The sequence below is a fragment of the Culex pipiens genome, chromosome 1, assembly GCF_016801865.2.
Source record: "Culex pipiens pallens isolate TS chromosome 1, TS_CPP_V2, whole genome shotgun sequence".
Taxonomy (NCBI): Eukaryota; Metazoa; Arthropoda; class Insecta; order Diptera; family Culicidae; genus Culex; species Culex pipiens.
Window position 1 is genome coordinate 137,944,969 of NC_068937.1, and position 15,805 is coordinate 137,960,773.

Here is a 15,805-nt window from a genome sequence, read left to right on the forward strand (position 1 = left end):
TACTAATCTATTGATTTGCTCCGCTATAATCTGGTCAGCCAATCGAACAGTGTTTGTGTCTGGATGTCATCTCATAAGTGTGCTATTTGCTCTCCTTCAAATAGAGTATTTACATTTTGATCGATTTCCGACGATGACAACTGTTTCCAGTTCTATTTATAACTTGCACGTATCTTCCGCCCCACAGGACCACGTGACCTTGTTCAATCAAAGCTGGGACGTTTTAAATGCTGACAGAAATGGGTTAAACTTACACAGTTTGTAACCTGTTTATAAGATTCTTCTTTCAGAATCCTCTATACTGCCCATGATCGCATAAATGTCCCATATGCATTTTCGTCACTTTTGAGTTATCGATGCATTTTGGTTCAAAATCGTGTGCTCTTTCAAAAGAGCCTATAACATCCAGTACTTTGTTCTAGAAATCAGGAGGAAATCCAGTTTTTTCGTGAAAACTTAACACGTAGCCTTATGTGTGGGACAATCTTGTTAAGCGTTTTTCTCAGCTTGCTGTTTTTGCATATGGGACATTTATGCGAACATGGGCAGTATAGTCATACATAAAAGGAAGATAAAAGCGCCACTTGATTGCTCTTTTCCGATAAAGCAATCACATTTGGAGAAAATTGATTGAATTAACATCGCATCGCTGTCGAGAGTTCAGCTTCTGGAAGCAGATTAACCCCGATGAAAGTGCGTACATTTTCCGCGTGTAACACAATGAACCGCCTGATGAGCCAATACACATCATCGCGATAGCTAAAATTATGAGTATAACCGTTTGTTGCATCGTTGTTGGCCTCGGCCTAGAACCTCGTGCAGGGAAGTTCTGGAACACGCGGGAAAAGAAAATTTCCCTCCCGAAGTGGGTGCGCACGCGCGCGTCACAATCCGATCCGATCCGGCAACAACCAGCTGGCTGGCTGTTGACGTTGAAAGGACACACTTTCGCAACTCACTGTTGCTCCAACGGTGCTGCTGGAGAGACGTGCATGTCGTGCGGTTGTTACAACACTCGGTTGGCGTCCTTCGGGAGCGGGAAAAGGTGTCCTCGCAGGTTGTTTACTGCCATGTGATAGAGCTCCGTTTCAGTTGACCGCCGACCCTCGGATGGAGCAGCGTGCTCGGATGCTCTCCTTTTCTGTCCCTGCTGGTAGTTGCCTGTTGTGCTCAGTGGTCATTTTGAAGAGTGATTGGAATGGGACATTCAGGTGGATTGTGCGCTCGGATCCATCAGGTGTGCAATTGTATCCGTTGTTGAGCGGATTCCCGCGCTGTTCTGATTGGTGATTGGCGATTTAGATACACAGACTGCTCCGGGGGTGAAGAGAGTGAGGATGATTGATTGTAATCGACAATTTGATTTCGTTTAGTCGTTTATAAATAGTTCACATATAATTGCCGATAATTGTGTAGATGTGTAACGAGTGTTTGTGTACAACCGACGGAGCGAAACGGAACCAATCGTTCCGGATCATTTGCCTTGGGCAATCGGTGGTCTTCCATAATCTGTGAAGTAGTAGGGCTAACTGCATAATCATGTCATGATTGGTCGGATTTTTCAAGCGCCGCTCGATGGACGCTAGCATCCCGTGACCAAACGTGTGTGAAATACCTGGTCTTCGATGGCGGTTCGATACAAAGTTTCCCCAAGTTGACCATCGTCGCTTTCTTTGAACCAAACTTGCACAACAGACTCGAGCTTCGTGGTGTGAGTGTACTCTGGATCAAGTGACGACGTCCAAAAGTTAAGCGAACGCACTAGGTGATGTAAAAGTTTTGCTTTCAAGAAGAAAACGAGTGATCGAACAACAAATTGATCAAATTGTCCGCAACAAAGGCAACAAAGTGTGAGGGACAAAGTTTTGCTCCCTGCAAGAGGACGTCGTTTTTGCGCCACAACTTAACCAACAGGGCTGTCGGAGGGGATTCCCGGAGGGGCGGCAAAATCCATCACGGCAAGTAAGTTACCGCGTAGTCGTGTTTCTGTGGCTTGCATGGCTTAAGTGAGAACAACTCCAAACAACATAAAAAAAGTGTCCTTTTTGTTCAGTGCTCCTCGCAGGATATACTTTGATATGCAACTGTGTGAAAGCCAGGGATCGGAAGTTGGCGTAAATCCTTGCGGTTTCGTCGCGGTTGCTACCCCAGGGGAATTAGGAGCAAAGAATACAACAAAAAAAAAGAGTTGTCGTGTAACAAATCTCAGAACGACGACTTGAAAGACCACAAACGGGGCGGGGAAGTCGTGCGTTGCAAATGCGGAAGGCGAAACGTCTCATCCCCCTGAAAAAAAGGAGAGAGCTGCGTTTGAAGTCGTTTGAATTTTTGCGCTGCGGTTTCGGGAGGAGGATTCCTTTCCGCAAGTTTCAGGTACCTACCTACTTTTTATTTCCACACTCTTTGGAGCGGATTTATGTGGCTAAAGAGTAGCTGCTTTATGAAGCACTAGAAAAGGATTAACAAATTTTCTCCGCGCCAAGTGGCGCTGGAAGAGTTTTATTTTTGCTTTAGTGCGCAGTTTGGTCGGGAAATGTTTGCACCAAAGTGGCACGAGTAGCAATTAGAGCACTTTTCTGAAAACTCATTTCGAATTGTTGCGAATTTGCACTTGGGATTTTTTCTACCGGGAAAACTTTGTAAATAATCTGCAAGATAGAAACATTGTGTACCGTCGTATTATATTGCGGTGGTTGTTTTATAGTTTTTAAATATATTATATTTTGATTCAATCGATTTCTGCCTAAAACTTTAGAGGCCATTTCTATGCCCAAAACAGATTTTATTTGTTCGTCTACTCCTGGGTGCAGAATAGTTGTCCGCAAAGCGGCCTCAATTTAGAACTGTCAAAGCGGAACCAATTTACTGTTCGCATAATTATACCAAGAAGTGGCAAGTATTGTGATCGATCTAAAATTTATTTAGTCAGGAATAAAAAAAAAAAATCGATGACTATTGAGGTATTCGAAGTCAAAACATCTTAATAAGAGGTTTGAAATCGAGTTTGGCATAATTCGTCGCTAAAATGTTATAATCGCTATGTCTACAAAATCTATGTTTATGACGCTTTTTTAAATGTTAGCGACGAATTATCAATAACTATCAATAGTACTTTCCAAATAATATTGGATACTCCAATATTATCACTACACATCAAAGATACATAATCTCGGAACTTCCATTCGGTTGCTCTTCTGATTCACGAAATTCCACCCACTTTTGACACAATTTTTCATCACGTGGAAAACAAAAAAGGCCTCTTTTGGCCGCCCATCGTTATGTCTACGAAGAAAAAAGTGCGAAGCACTTAATTTTTCATCGAAAACATCAACATCAACAGATCCAAAATGTTTTATAATTATTTCACTTCAGCAGCAAAAAATATGTCACGCTTGAGCTTGAACATAGCCTTCTACTTTGTTTATGTTTACAGCTGTAGTGCAGATGTATTAGTGGGGAGCAGTGGGGAGCTTTCGAAAATCACGTTACGCATTCTGTCTTTTCAGCACCCAGGTCTACTCCATCCAATTCTGTATCTTGAGAAGGGATTTCGATGTAGTGTCTTATGAAAAGTTTAATTTTTTGGGGTTAGGAAAATGTTGACAAAACTATTACGCTTTTTCAACCAATTGTTTATCAAAAAAGTGAAATGAGAAATCACTTTTTATTATTTTTTTAAAGTGAAAACGTGCTCAAAAGTTCCGCAAACTATTTTCAACAGCGAACTAAAATTTACTACAAACTTTAAACTGACATAGGGGAAATTCTCGTATGACACGGTCCTAACTCCGTCCAATTTGCAAGTTCTCACAATAAAAACAAATAATTTTGCGAATGTTTTGATAGAAACTTGCTTGCTCACTTCCCACGAAGGTATCAGTTGCTCGATATGGGCTGAATATGCCAACATTAGTTGCACGATGGAAATACATGCCATTCTACAATTGCACCTTTCTTTTATTTCTTATTATTCTTTATTTTAATATTTGTGTAAAGCAACGCAAAAAAAAAATCGCCAAAAAAATTCTGTGTGATTTATTTTTCATGCCTTTTTGCATTGAAACGTTGAAAATATGAAAATAAAAAATGCCATGGTTTCATCATTTGAGTAAAAAAAAGTATTTTCAAATGCATTTCAGACCTGTCCAGTTGATTATAAAAATATCTAAGTATTGACGGGTGAAACTTTGAAACATATTTGCAACGGCCTTATAAAAAATATATATTGGAATTCCCATGCGTCTCCAGCAAAATGTATTGGAAACTCATTTGGATGGAGAAGCATGGTACTTTGATTGTTATATACCGAAATTCGATTTTTTTTTTCAAAAATAGATCAGATCTAAGTATCCTATAAATGGATATTACCATTTTTGGATAGTTTATGTAAAAAATTTCATTAAAAGCTAATTCCTTTATTTTGAAAAGTTCAGTGGTCCAGCTGTTTCGGAGACATGATTTTTTGAAAAATGTGATTTTTGTGGTAATCGTCAGAAAATGCAATTCTATGGACCCAATTTTGGATGTTTTAGTAGCAACTAAGCAGTTGAAAAAACTTGTATTCGATGTTATTTAAAAAACTTTAACTTGACAAAAAATAACTTACTAGTTTTGAAGACCTTTGACCTTAACTCTTGCAATTAAAATTAAAAATTATCAAAACAGTTCGAATTTAATCTATTTAATAAACATAAATGCAGCTTACATTGTGAATACAATAATGTCCGCATTTTAAAGTAATGCACGATGAAAGTTCAAGCGCTAATTGAAAAGCATCAATCATCTTCCAATTAATTCCCATTTCCGGCGACATTGTTTCGCCGCGGAACACTATAAAACACTCGACATGTCAATCAATACCTACACCGTCCGTCCGGGGTTCCTAACCTCAAAGACAAATCATGTTGTGACATAAATCCACGACACGCACCCGGGAGGGCTCCCACGCTGAGAACTAAATCGATAAAAAGCCACCCGGGGCCACGTGCTGAAAGTGATACCCTTTCCCTTCAAATTGGGTCCTAAAATGAAGCTTAGATTGCTGATATTATTGTTTACAGCGATAAAGCTTATTTTTCTGAGCACAATGACCCTTTGTACGACCACAAAGAGTTTGAAATGGATTTTTAAATCAATTTTGAAAAATTAACCTCGCGGTCCTTCTTGACAGAAAAGCTCCTACTTGACAGCTCGTTCCAAGGGGACCATAGTTGATCCATCGAAAAAATGTTGTCTTGTCAAAAAAAATTGTTGCATTAAAATGAAAAAAAGTGATCAGAAATGGTTTTTAATCGTGTTTTTTACCGTTGTACATAAAAATTGACATAGGGCTTTAGTACCCAATTACGCTGGAATCGCGTGTGGATCACACAAATATATCTGGAGCAACACGAGAAAAGGGCGGATAAGCATTTTGACAGTTTGAACTATTTTGCTATTTCTCAAGCTTCAGGTAACTTTTTCTCAAAATTCTATGTTTAAAACAAGAGCTGGCCTTCCCAGCTACCGTTTAACAGAATAGGTTTCGTGAAATAGTTGCCTATTGCCTGGGAAATTGCACAATAGTTGCAGCTGTCAAAATGCTTATGCGCCCTTTTCAAATGTTGCTCCAGATATGTAGTGAACATTATGAATTTTGAATGATTTCGCTTTATTATCCTAATTGTTCAGCGGGCGTGTAATAACCCCAGGTCTGGTCCGCGAGCCTCTATCTTTTGCCGTTTTACCCCGCAGGACTTCCGCGAGTTTCCACAGGTTGACTGATGAAACCACTCAACTTGTTTTTTTGCTTTGCTTTCTCCATTCCACCACTAATTTGAGTCTGGGGCGCAGCTACCACCACTATTGAAAACAGGACGCAATGTTTGGGGTTTGTGGGGTTAGATGGGCATGGATTGCTTGCTCGTTTTTGATAGCATTCTCCGATTTGATCTATTTTACCCAAACAGCCCTCAAAAGTTAATGGTGATGAGAGTTCCCTCGGTGCAGGTCAAGGTGTCATAAGCTCTCCAGAGCAGGATGTGATTTTTTTTGTGTTGCTCGTATCCCCATTTCATGCTAACGAGGATATACGTATATCCTCCTGGTGTATGTTTGTGTTCGAGGGGGGAAAAATGAAATAATTGCATTAACGCGCGTCCCAGAGTCCTTCTTGTTGGGTTGGGACCGATTTCATTTCACCCGCGAACGAAAAGCGGGGGGAGAGGTGAAAAAGATGAATGAATTTTTCATGATGCTCGCTCCACGTGAAGTATGCTAATGCGATGTGAGGAGTCATTTATTACCATTTATAAATTACCCAACCTGAGCGTGTGTGTGTGTGTGAACTCGCTCATTGACAGGGCGTATTTTCCATTTCGGAATGCATTCAGCTGGATTTCCCTCTGGAAGAAGCTGGAGGATAAATGATGTGTAATTTATGGAGCACGGTTCAGTTTCCGTGGTTGGGTGAAAAATGTCGGAGAAATTAATCCACTTTTTCGGAGCGCGACCCCTCTTTACCATAATTGGGTATTATCCACGGTTGTCAAAAAACGAACACCCCCAAAAAAAGGACATGAAAAGTCGAGGTCAATTTGTGAAATGGTTCCAGCCTTTCAGGAATTCTTAATCGGTTGATTATACAGTCTCGTTTCTACCCACCAACCGTTTTGGGACAATTTATTTGTGCATGTTTTTTTCTTGTGAGAATTTCCCTAGGTCACGAGAGATCTTTCCCGGAGCGAAACAGAAACTTGTCACGTGCCAGTCCCACGGTAAACGGCAAGTATTCTGCCAAATGGATTTTCCGAGAAAATAAAAGAAACAAGGCTCGACCAAATTGACCGTTCAGCGTAATTCGATTGTGGCTGGGTCGCGAATTTCCACCGTAATTGTATTGCCTCGTGCTTTTCGTTCAACGGGCAGAATCTGTGTTAATAATTGTTTCGTTTTTACTTTTGTGGTATTTACTCTACTTATAACGAGTTGCCGAAATTTTATTTGAAATTTATAAAAGCGAATGTCTTTTTGCTACAAATTTCAGAAACGCTTTGCTAACATTTTTTACGTTTATTCGAAATGATTGCTTTATGTTAGACCGGCAATACTTCAAAAAATTCCCAAAAATGGTTTACAACTCGCGCGCGGAGCTTGAATGAAAAAAGAGCATTTTCGAGTATTTTTCAGAAATGCGCGTAACAATCATACTAAAGTCATTCAAATTTGGTCGCCTTGGGCTTCAAGTTATAGTTTAATGTCCCCTGAACAAACAAAAGCTTGTGTTTGGGCATGGCAGGGCGTTTTAAGAGATTTTTTTTATGTTTTAGCCAAATATTTCAAAAACCACTCCCCAAAACGATCCAAAAAATTGTGCAGCCAAAACTAATGCATTCAGCTTATAGGACATTTTACGGAGATCATTTTGCTTTTTTTAACATTCAGTTTATGTCCGCGCAAAGCCGAGATAATTGCATTTTAGTGAACAAAAAGTGACGAATTTTCAAATTCTTGGTATATAAGCGTTTTTAGCATAAAACATTGGCTACTATGATTACAAACGGGTAGGCATATATTTTGGATATTTTTATTTTGCTCGCTCAAAAACGATATTTGTTAAAAACATTTCATGAAAAAACATGAGATTTTCTCACAATGTGACGTAAACGACATATTTATAAGTACTGCTCTGTGCTCTTCTCGATATGAACAAATAAAGCTCTAATGGGTAACTATTTTTGAAAAAATAAGTTTTTTATAAATAAATTGTACATACAAAAAGAATCACGTTCACAGCTTGGAGATATGAACTTTAATAAAATTAATTTTGAATTATGATTATTTGTCGTTTACGTCACATTGTGAGAAAATCTCATGTTTTTTCATGAAATGTTATTAACAAATATCGTTTTAAAGCGAACAAAATAAATGTATCCAAAATATATGCCTTCTCGTTTGTAATCATAGTAGCCAATGTTTTATGTTAAAAACGCTTATATTCCAAGAATTTGAAAATTTGTCACCTTTTGTTCACTAAAATGGAAATATCTCGGCTTTGCGTGGACATAAATTGAATGTTAAAAAAAGCAAAATGATCTCCGTAAAATTTCCTATAAGCTGAATGCATTAGTTTTGGCTGCAAAATTTTTTGGCTCGTTTTGGGGAGTGATTTTTGATTTTTTTTGGCTAAAAAATACAATTTTTTCTCCCTAAAACGCCCTGCCATGCCCAAACACAAGCTTTTATGGACTATGTCTGTACAGAAATTTGTTCAGGGGACATTAAACTATAACTTGAAGCCCAAGGCGACCAAATTTGATTGACTTCAGTATGATTGTTACGCGCATTTCTGAAAAATACTCCAAAAATGCACTTTTTTCATTCAAGCTCAGCGCGCGAGTTGTAAACCATTTTTGGGAATTTTTTGTTGTATGGAAACATTGTTCCTGACATCCTAATCTATCATTCTAGGGGTGAGCACCGAAGATTTGACAACTTTTCATTTTTTTGGGACGGCCTATTGTAGACCCACCCTCAAAATTATCTGTTAGCTCGGGCTCACAAAAGTTATTTTAAATTAGGTGTCTTTTTTAATCCGGAGTTCGGTTTGGAGTGAGGAAAGCACCGTCCACGTAGGTGGATCATGTACTTTTCATTCTAGAAAATATTCTAATATGAACCCGCACAATCTGCCAAACTCATTTTGGCCAAAAAGACAATTTAAACTCCCGTCCGTCAAAGTGACACTATCCATCCGGAGCGCGCGCGGGAAAACCCATTCAAAACTATAATTGCTTTCGGGTTCGCCATCAATTGCCAGATTACCACAACCGTCGAATAAATAACCCCCTTTTTCGGACGCCGGCGGCGCCCACCCCGGCGTCAGCGCCGGTCACTTACATCTAACCCGTTTGCTTCTGGTGGTAACGAGGGACAGTTCCGCAGAAGAGGATTATCAGTGTCAATATTTGTACTCACCCACCATAAATCTCTCCCGCTCGGTGTCAGAGGCGTGTAGCATCAGGCGAGAACTTGCGGTTTCATGGGGGCCACCACCATCACCATCCGGAATTGGGACCGGCGGACCAGCCACCGACCGCATGCACGGGGATACGGTTCGCGAAGTTTCGTCCGGTGCTCTTGATTCCATGATAAATGTCTTTGCCGAAGCGTGACCACCAACCTTTCGGGTTTTGGAAAGTTGTTCTCGCTTGGGTCGTGGTGCTTCCCAACCAGCGCCCTTCCTCCAGCATCCTCCAGGCCATTTGTTGGGGATAAAGTCGGTAGAGAAAGGAAAAGTTTTTTTTTTTCGTTTCCGAAAAAATAAAGCTTTTTGTCATCGGATTTCCCACGAGGAGCAAAAGTGAAAGAAAAAGTGTTTCTTCTTTTCAGCCATTTGTCACTCGTGGTCAGCGTTGTGAAAATCTCAATCTCTTCATCACCGACTGGAATCAGATCGCAAGCTGTTAAAACAGAAATCGATCTGAAGCGCACATCACTGAACTGCTACGTCAACCGACAACTTTTCAAAGTATGTCGATCGAATGACTTTGGAAACTTTACCCGCCGATTAACGATTTAATTGGTACGGTTGAATGATGAAAGGATTTTTTGACGCGAAAAATGCGAGGAAATTCCGCTTTTCATTGTTGAACATGCTTTCTGTGTTTTTTTTCCCCTTTTGTTGGCAGGATCATTCGCCGTTGATCGGCTTCATTTAAAAGGAATCAGACTCAAAGCGAGCTCCGAGAACGAGAAATGAGGTGTAGATGACGGTTCGATTGGGTTACATTCAAAGGTGTAAGAATCCGACACTGTCAAGTGCAGAACAATGTGTGCGCTCGTGTAAGTGCTCTTGCCGCAAACCGTAACACAGAAGAGCCCAAGTGTGACTCCCTGTGTGTGTGTGTGGTTGGGAAGGATATTAGAAGAGAAAGCTTGCTTCTTCCTGAGACACACTGGCACTGGCACACGTGTAAGCACATGTAAGCTTATAAGCGGGAAGATTTTTCCTGTTCAGATATAATGGCAGCTGAGAGTGTATGTGGGAGGGCAGACAAAAGATGCTTCAGATTGGGGATAATTGACTTTTCCCTTGATAAAATCTGAAGTAGTATTAGTGGTACAGTCTAGAGTGTTCTACAATGACATTGTAATTAAAGCCTTATCTAAGTTGCGTTGAGATCAATCTATTACTTTGTTACAAACTTGATGTTTTAGTATGTTCTTGCATTCTTAGATTTACTGTATGTATGTAGTTTGCGTTATGATCAAAATCCAGCCATTGTGTTTTTCAATTTTTTTTTATTCAAATTTTGATAAAGTATGTCAAAACATAATCTAGATATTATATTTTTTAGCATTCTTATTTTAGCTTTCTTTTTGAATATTTTTTGAGTGTTTTTAATTTTTTTTTGAACGTTGAGAATTTCTCTGATGTTTTGCTGAATACTGAATTGAATATCAAACAAGAGCACTTAGTTTTTTTCTTTTATAAAATATATAATTCATTCTGTCAATTCTGTTTTTAATTTTTCATATTTAGGCACTGATACCAACAAAGTGTAAATGGCAAGGGGGAATAATACGTTTGAAAATTTGCCAAGAGGAATACAGAATGAAATAGTTTGAGAACCACTGGTTTTAAGTAAGGGACCATCCATAAACCACGTGAACATTTTTTTAAGTCTTGGCCCCCTCCCCCTGTGGACAATTGTCCTTACAAAAAAATCTTTTTTCGTATAGAGCGTGGACAATCGCCATAACCCAATTCCCCTCTCTCTAAACTTTCCACGTGGTTTATGGTTGGCCCCAATCAAACAAATTTAAAAATAATCAAAAAACTAAAAAAGGTTAGTATTTGGGAGAGTTACTCCCATTGAAATTATATGAATATTCAGCAATTCCCAGCGAAAACAACATGATTCGATAAAAAAGTTCTCCGATCAGGTTCAAAAAATGTCTGGAGGTTCCTTGGCCGAAATAATTAGACCCGTATTTTTTTGTTTGGCCATTAGGGTGACCTACGCCGTGTTAGGGTGGTCCGAAAATGGGCATTTTCGTCGATTTTCGCAAAAAACCGCAAAAGTTGCGTCTTTTAATTACGAAAATTTTGGTACCCAAACCATGAATGGGTCATCGCTTAAATTTCGAAGTTATCGCAGTTATAGTGAAAAAAAGTTGTTTTTTTCCCGTTTTCGTCATTTTCCTATTTTTGTGCGTGGCGCGTCGAAAAACCCAGTTTTTATTTTCAAAAAATCGTATCTCGGAATATTGAAAACATAACATCACCATTTTTTGATATGTTATGTAAAATTTTCCGAGGAATCCGGTAAAAATATTTCGAGACATAGGCTCTTTGGTCGCAATACCTTCAAAACAGCATTTTAAGTTTTCATACGACCTTTTCAAATGTTAGGCTACATATTTGAAACTTTCAACTATTTTTCTTTAAATCTAATACCCTTTCATTTGCGTCCAAGATAGTTAAAATCGGTTGAAATGGCACGGAGTTATGATTTTTTGAAAAAAGTGGTTTTTGCGAAAATCGACGCAAATTGCCATTTTTCGGACCACCCTAACAAGGCGTAGGTCACCCTAATGGACAAACAAAAAAATACGGGTCTAATTATTTCGGCCAAGGAACCCCCAGAACAATTTTGAACCCGATCGGAGAACTTTTTTTCGAATCATGCTGTTTTCTTGGGGAATTGCTGTATTTTAGTTGTAAAATACAAAAATAAGAATTGTAGTAAAAGTTTCATAAAATGACATGACTGAAAATGTGAATTTGGCCCACAAGGAATAGAATTAGTTTTAAAATTAAATTTTACTCAATATGACAAATTTAGTAGTCAATTTAAAATTTGGATTTAAGAATCTTTAGACCAAAAGACAAATCTTTTTCTTGATAAACGAAATAATTTGGTCTTAAAAACTCAAAATCGTCAGCTGTGTGCTATCTTGTGACATAGAACATTTTGGTCGAAAATGAGTTAATGATGACGTTTTCCTATACTTAACAAACACTACAAGATGCTTTAACCCGATTTTGGAAAATCGCTTCCGTTTCCCGGATCACATTTGTGACACGTCATACCTGTTGTTGGAAAATTTGGAAAATTTTTCTTGTTTTTCACAAATTTATGTTGATACACATTTTCTGAAGGCAATGCAATCTTTTGTTTTTGAAAATATACTGATTAAGTCGATTAAACCATTGATTTGAGCTTATTTTAGTTTGTATGGGAATTCTGTGCACACTTGTGACACGTAGTACAATTTTACTTTCGAAACACACTTGTGACACGTGCTTTTCAGATTTTTGATTACATAATTTACTGTATCTTTTAACTGGTGTAACCAAATCAGTTGAAACTTTGAGCGTTTGTTAAGCGATAGTATACGGACCGATTGCTTCAAAAGGTTTGGCTCTACCATTCATAGTTTTGAAAATATTTATCATCAAACTTTAAAAAATCGATTTTCTCGAAAAGTACTAAATGGTCGTTGTCATAAGATAGCACACAGCTGACGAAATGTCATTACTCCACGTTGTAAAGTAAATTCTTCCCTGTTCCTGAGGGGAACACCCGTGAAGAGTATCGGGGCCGGCATTTACAAAGCGGATTCAGTGACAGTTTATTGATCAACTTAATGTTAACATGTTAAGGTTGTTGTTAACATTCCATAGGTTGTCTTCCTAAGGTGTCTTGATAAGGTACAGTTTGTGACAATACACTACCTTCCCCACTAGCGTGCCCAGATCCTCGAGGAAGGTGGGGCAACAATATGAGCGTTTTTAAAATTTCGTCATTTATGGACAACCCCTGACCAATTTTAGAACAAATTTCTAAGGATGGTGAGGCAACTGCCCCATGTTGCTCCACCCTGTGCACGCTAGTGACCTTCCCTTTACTAAACAATAGAATCCAGAAGGGAAAAGATCACCAGTTGTGTTGGTTCGAGTCGGGATTTGAAGCCCGATCTTTCGCTTACGAGGCGGAAGCGTTAACTGGGCTACGTGGCTCGGACTCCAAGTTGGACAGATTTCTAATGATGGGCAGTTTGTCGTACAGACAAAAAAAAACTTTTTTTTCATAAATCCATGCTCCATTGCTCCATGCTCTCGAACTATCGAAAAAAACAACTATTTTTTCATCACAATATTGAAACGCCCCCCCATAACGCCGGAAAACGGATATGCACTCAAAAAGTGCACCACCGCAAACACCGCCACGAATGGCACTTCCTGTTCCTTCGATGTGCTTCCGCCATACCATCGCGTTTGTTGATGACGAAGGTGAGCCATAATAGTGGAAAACGGTTATGTGGGGCTCCATCTGCTGGCAACCATCCTGGATGATGCGAGGCAGGGTAGAGAGCTGTATTGTTGGTATTTTCGGAAGGATTCCCTTGGGATTGGTGAAAATTTGGGGCAAAGTTACGCCACGTTGCTCTACATTCAAACGGTATTTATTGTTCTTTTTATGTTCGCAATGCACTAAAATGGAATGGTCGTGTGGCGGAGCAAAGTGGCCACGGAACCAGATATGGTTCCACAGCCAGAACAGCACAGGATAAAAGTGTTGCATTCACGCCATGACGTGTGGCAGCACTAGTGCCCAATAAAGTTTGACAGCTTCCAGAACACGGTCACGGCAGGGTTGTCTGGAACTTGTTGAGCCCAGTCGAGAGTTCGTTTGAGCTGAAATAGTAAAAAAGGGCGGAAGCATGGCCTGCTTTAAAAACGTGTGATAAACCTCTACTCGGGAGCATTCCCTTAGGGACAAATCTGTATCTAGAATCCGATTATTACGTTTCTCGTTTTATTTCCTTCGAGTTGCAAGTGCAGTCCTGTCAAGTGTACTGTCTACTGCAAAAGAGCAAAGCCCAAGAGTTGTACAGGAAGTGAAATTACTGCCGCCACAGTAACTCATTTTTGCCGTTGGATGCCCCATGGAGTCGGTGCGACGTGCATACAACACGACGGATGCCTTAGCCATGTCCTTCACTCGAGCTCGATGGAGCGGAAGGGGAAAAAAATCTCGTGTGGCTCGGTCGTTCGGCTGACAAAATGGAGCACAAAATCGACGTCTTTCGATGCAACTTTCGTTCCGGCGGGAATTATTATTTCAATTTCCGGTTCACGTTTGCCACCATTAGATTTAACGTTATTATATCAATTTGTACTCGTTTGGCGCATACACAGAGGTACCTATAGTGCAACAGTGTCCCAGACTGATCCTGAACGGATTGGTTGCGGAGATGTTGGAGGGGTTGGGAAAGGGGGATCTCCATGGAGTTTGGAGCTTGATGCGCTTCGGTGACTTTGACGATTCTGTTGACATGGCACTGACTCGGGCAAATCGGCCTCGACGGACGACGATAAGGATGATGTTGCAGGGACTCGATTGGGACCGAGAAGGACCGCGGAATAAATAAGTTGTGGGAAAAGGAAGCAAAACTGATGATGTGATTCTGTGCTCTGTTTTACGCTTATTGCATTATGAGGGGGGCTTTATAGGTTTAATAAAACTGTTTACGTGTTTTATCGTAAATTTTAAAATTATCAGCAGACGCAAGCAACAAAAAAAAAAGGTTGAGAGGGGTTGGAGTCAGCAGTGGTGGGCGTGGCAAGCTGTTTCCGGTTATTTTCCTGCAATCAATTGCTGCAGCAATCGTGTTGATTGGAAAATGCACTTTGACTTTTGACGAGCTTTTGATTGTTCCATCCGCTAATTTAATCATGTGAGCACTGCATTAGCAACGCTGCATTCAACTGCAATTAATTGAAAATGGATCGAAAGCAATTATCAATTTGACACTAGACATTTCAGTTTCCGATCAGTGTTTCAAAAAACATATAATATTGCATTTTAATTTTTAACGAGAATTTAGAAAAAAAAATCAGCCTTGGACAACCGGATTGAAGCTCCTACTAGAGCAATGAAATTCCCCTTTTTGCCTCGAATTGCATAATTTTGAAACAACAAACCGGATTGGATAACCTACTTTAGCCAACGGCATTAAAATAATACCGCTGTTTGCGTATTGCAAAAGTCGGCAGCAGAAGTTCCAACTAACTAACTAAAACTACCGACCAACTCCCAGAACTAGTGTCGATGCTTATTTAAATTATTCTCGATCTCCTGCGAACGACGCGGCAGAGTTTGAACCTCTCCGGGTCAAAATCCGTCACAAAACCGTGCCATGATGAAGTTTTTATTAAATTTAGAATCAACTTATTCTCACGCTGCCGCGTCAGTCGCTGGAGGTGTAAATAAGGTTTGACGATATAATTTTTCGTGAAAAAGCTGCTCGTTAGCCGGGGCGTGTAAGGCCGGTGGTGGCCCGGGGGACGTTGGATTTACGCGTTGAACCGACGACAATCAGCTATGCTAATCGCTAATCAGGCGTGACGCGATTTGGACCCGGGACCGCGGGAAACGGGAGCCCGGCATGGTGGTTGACCGCAGCAATATGTTTCGAGAGTGAGGTCGTCAACAGTGTTGTAGAATGTTGCTGGCGAATCTTGAAATAATATTATGCAAATTTGATTTGGATATTTTGCGGAGAAATTAAGGACCGACACTGTTGAAAGGGTTTTTATGATTGTGAAATATGAAACCTCTTTAAGGGGACATCCATGAACTATGTGTACACTTTTTGTTAAATTCTAGGCCCTCTCGGTTTGTCTATACAAAATTTTGAATTTGATTTTGAATCAGACGCGAATATTGTTTTTTTTTTATATCTGGGTCATGTGCCTCCACGAAAAAGGAAAACGAGTGTTTTTGTAAATTCTAATTTAAATTTACAAACTTAT

The 15,805-nt window shown here is 39.7% G+C and overlaps 1 protein-coding gene across 4 annotated transcripts in view; it reads left to right on the forward strand.

Moving 5' to 3' along the window:
* LOC120417089 (uncharacterized) overlaps window positions 1-15,805 on the forward strand; it is a 128,895-nt gene that overhangs the window by 44,286 nt on the left and 68,804 nt on the right. For 3 of the 4 annotated variants that reach the window (XM_052706076.1, XM_052706079.1, XM_052706078.1), the window contains exon 1: window positions 966-1,962. The exons of the other annotated variant lie outside the window; for it this stretch is intronic. The gene's annotated coding sequence lies outside the window, so the exon portion shown is untranslated. Of the gene's footprint in view, window positions 1-965; window positions 1,963-15,805 lie in introns of those variants that run through there. 4 annotated transcript variants of the gene reach the window in all.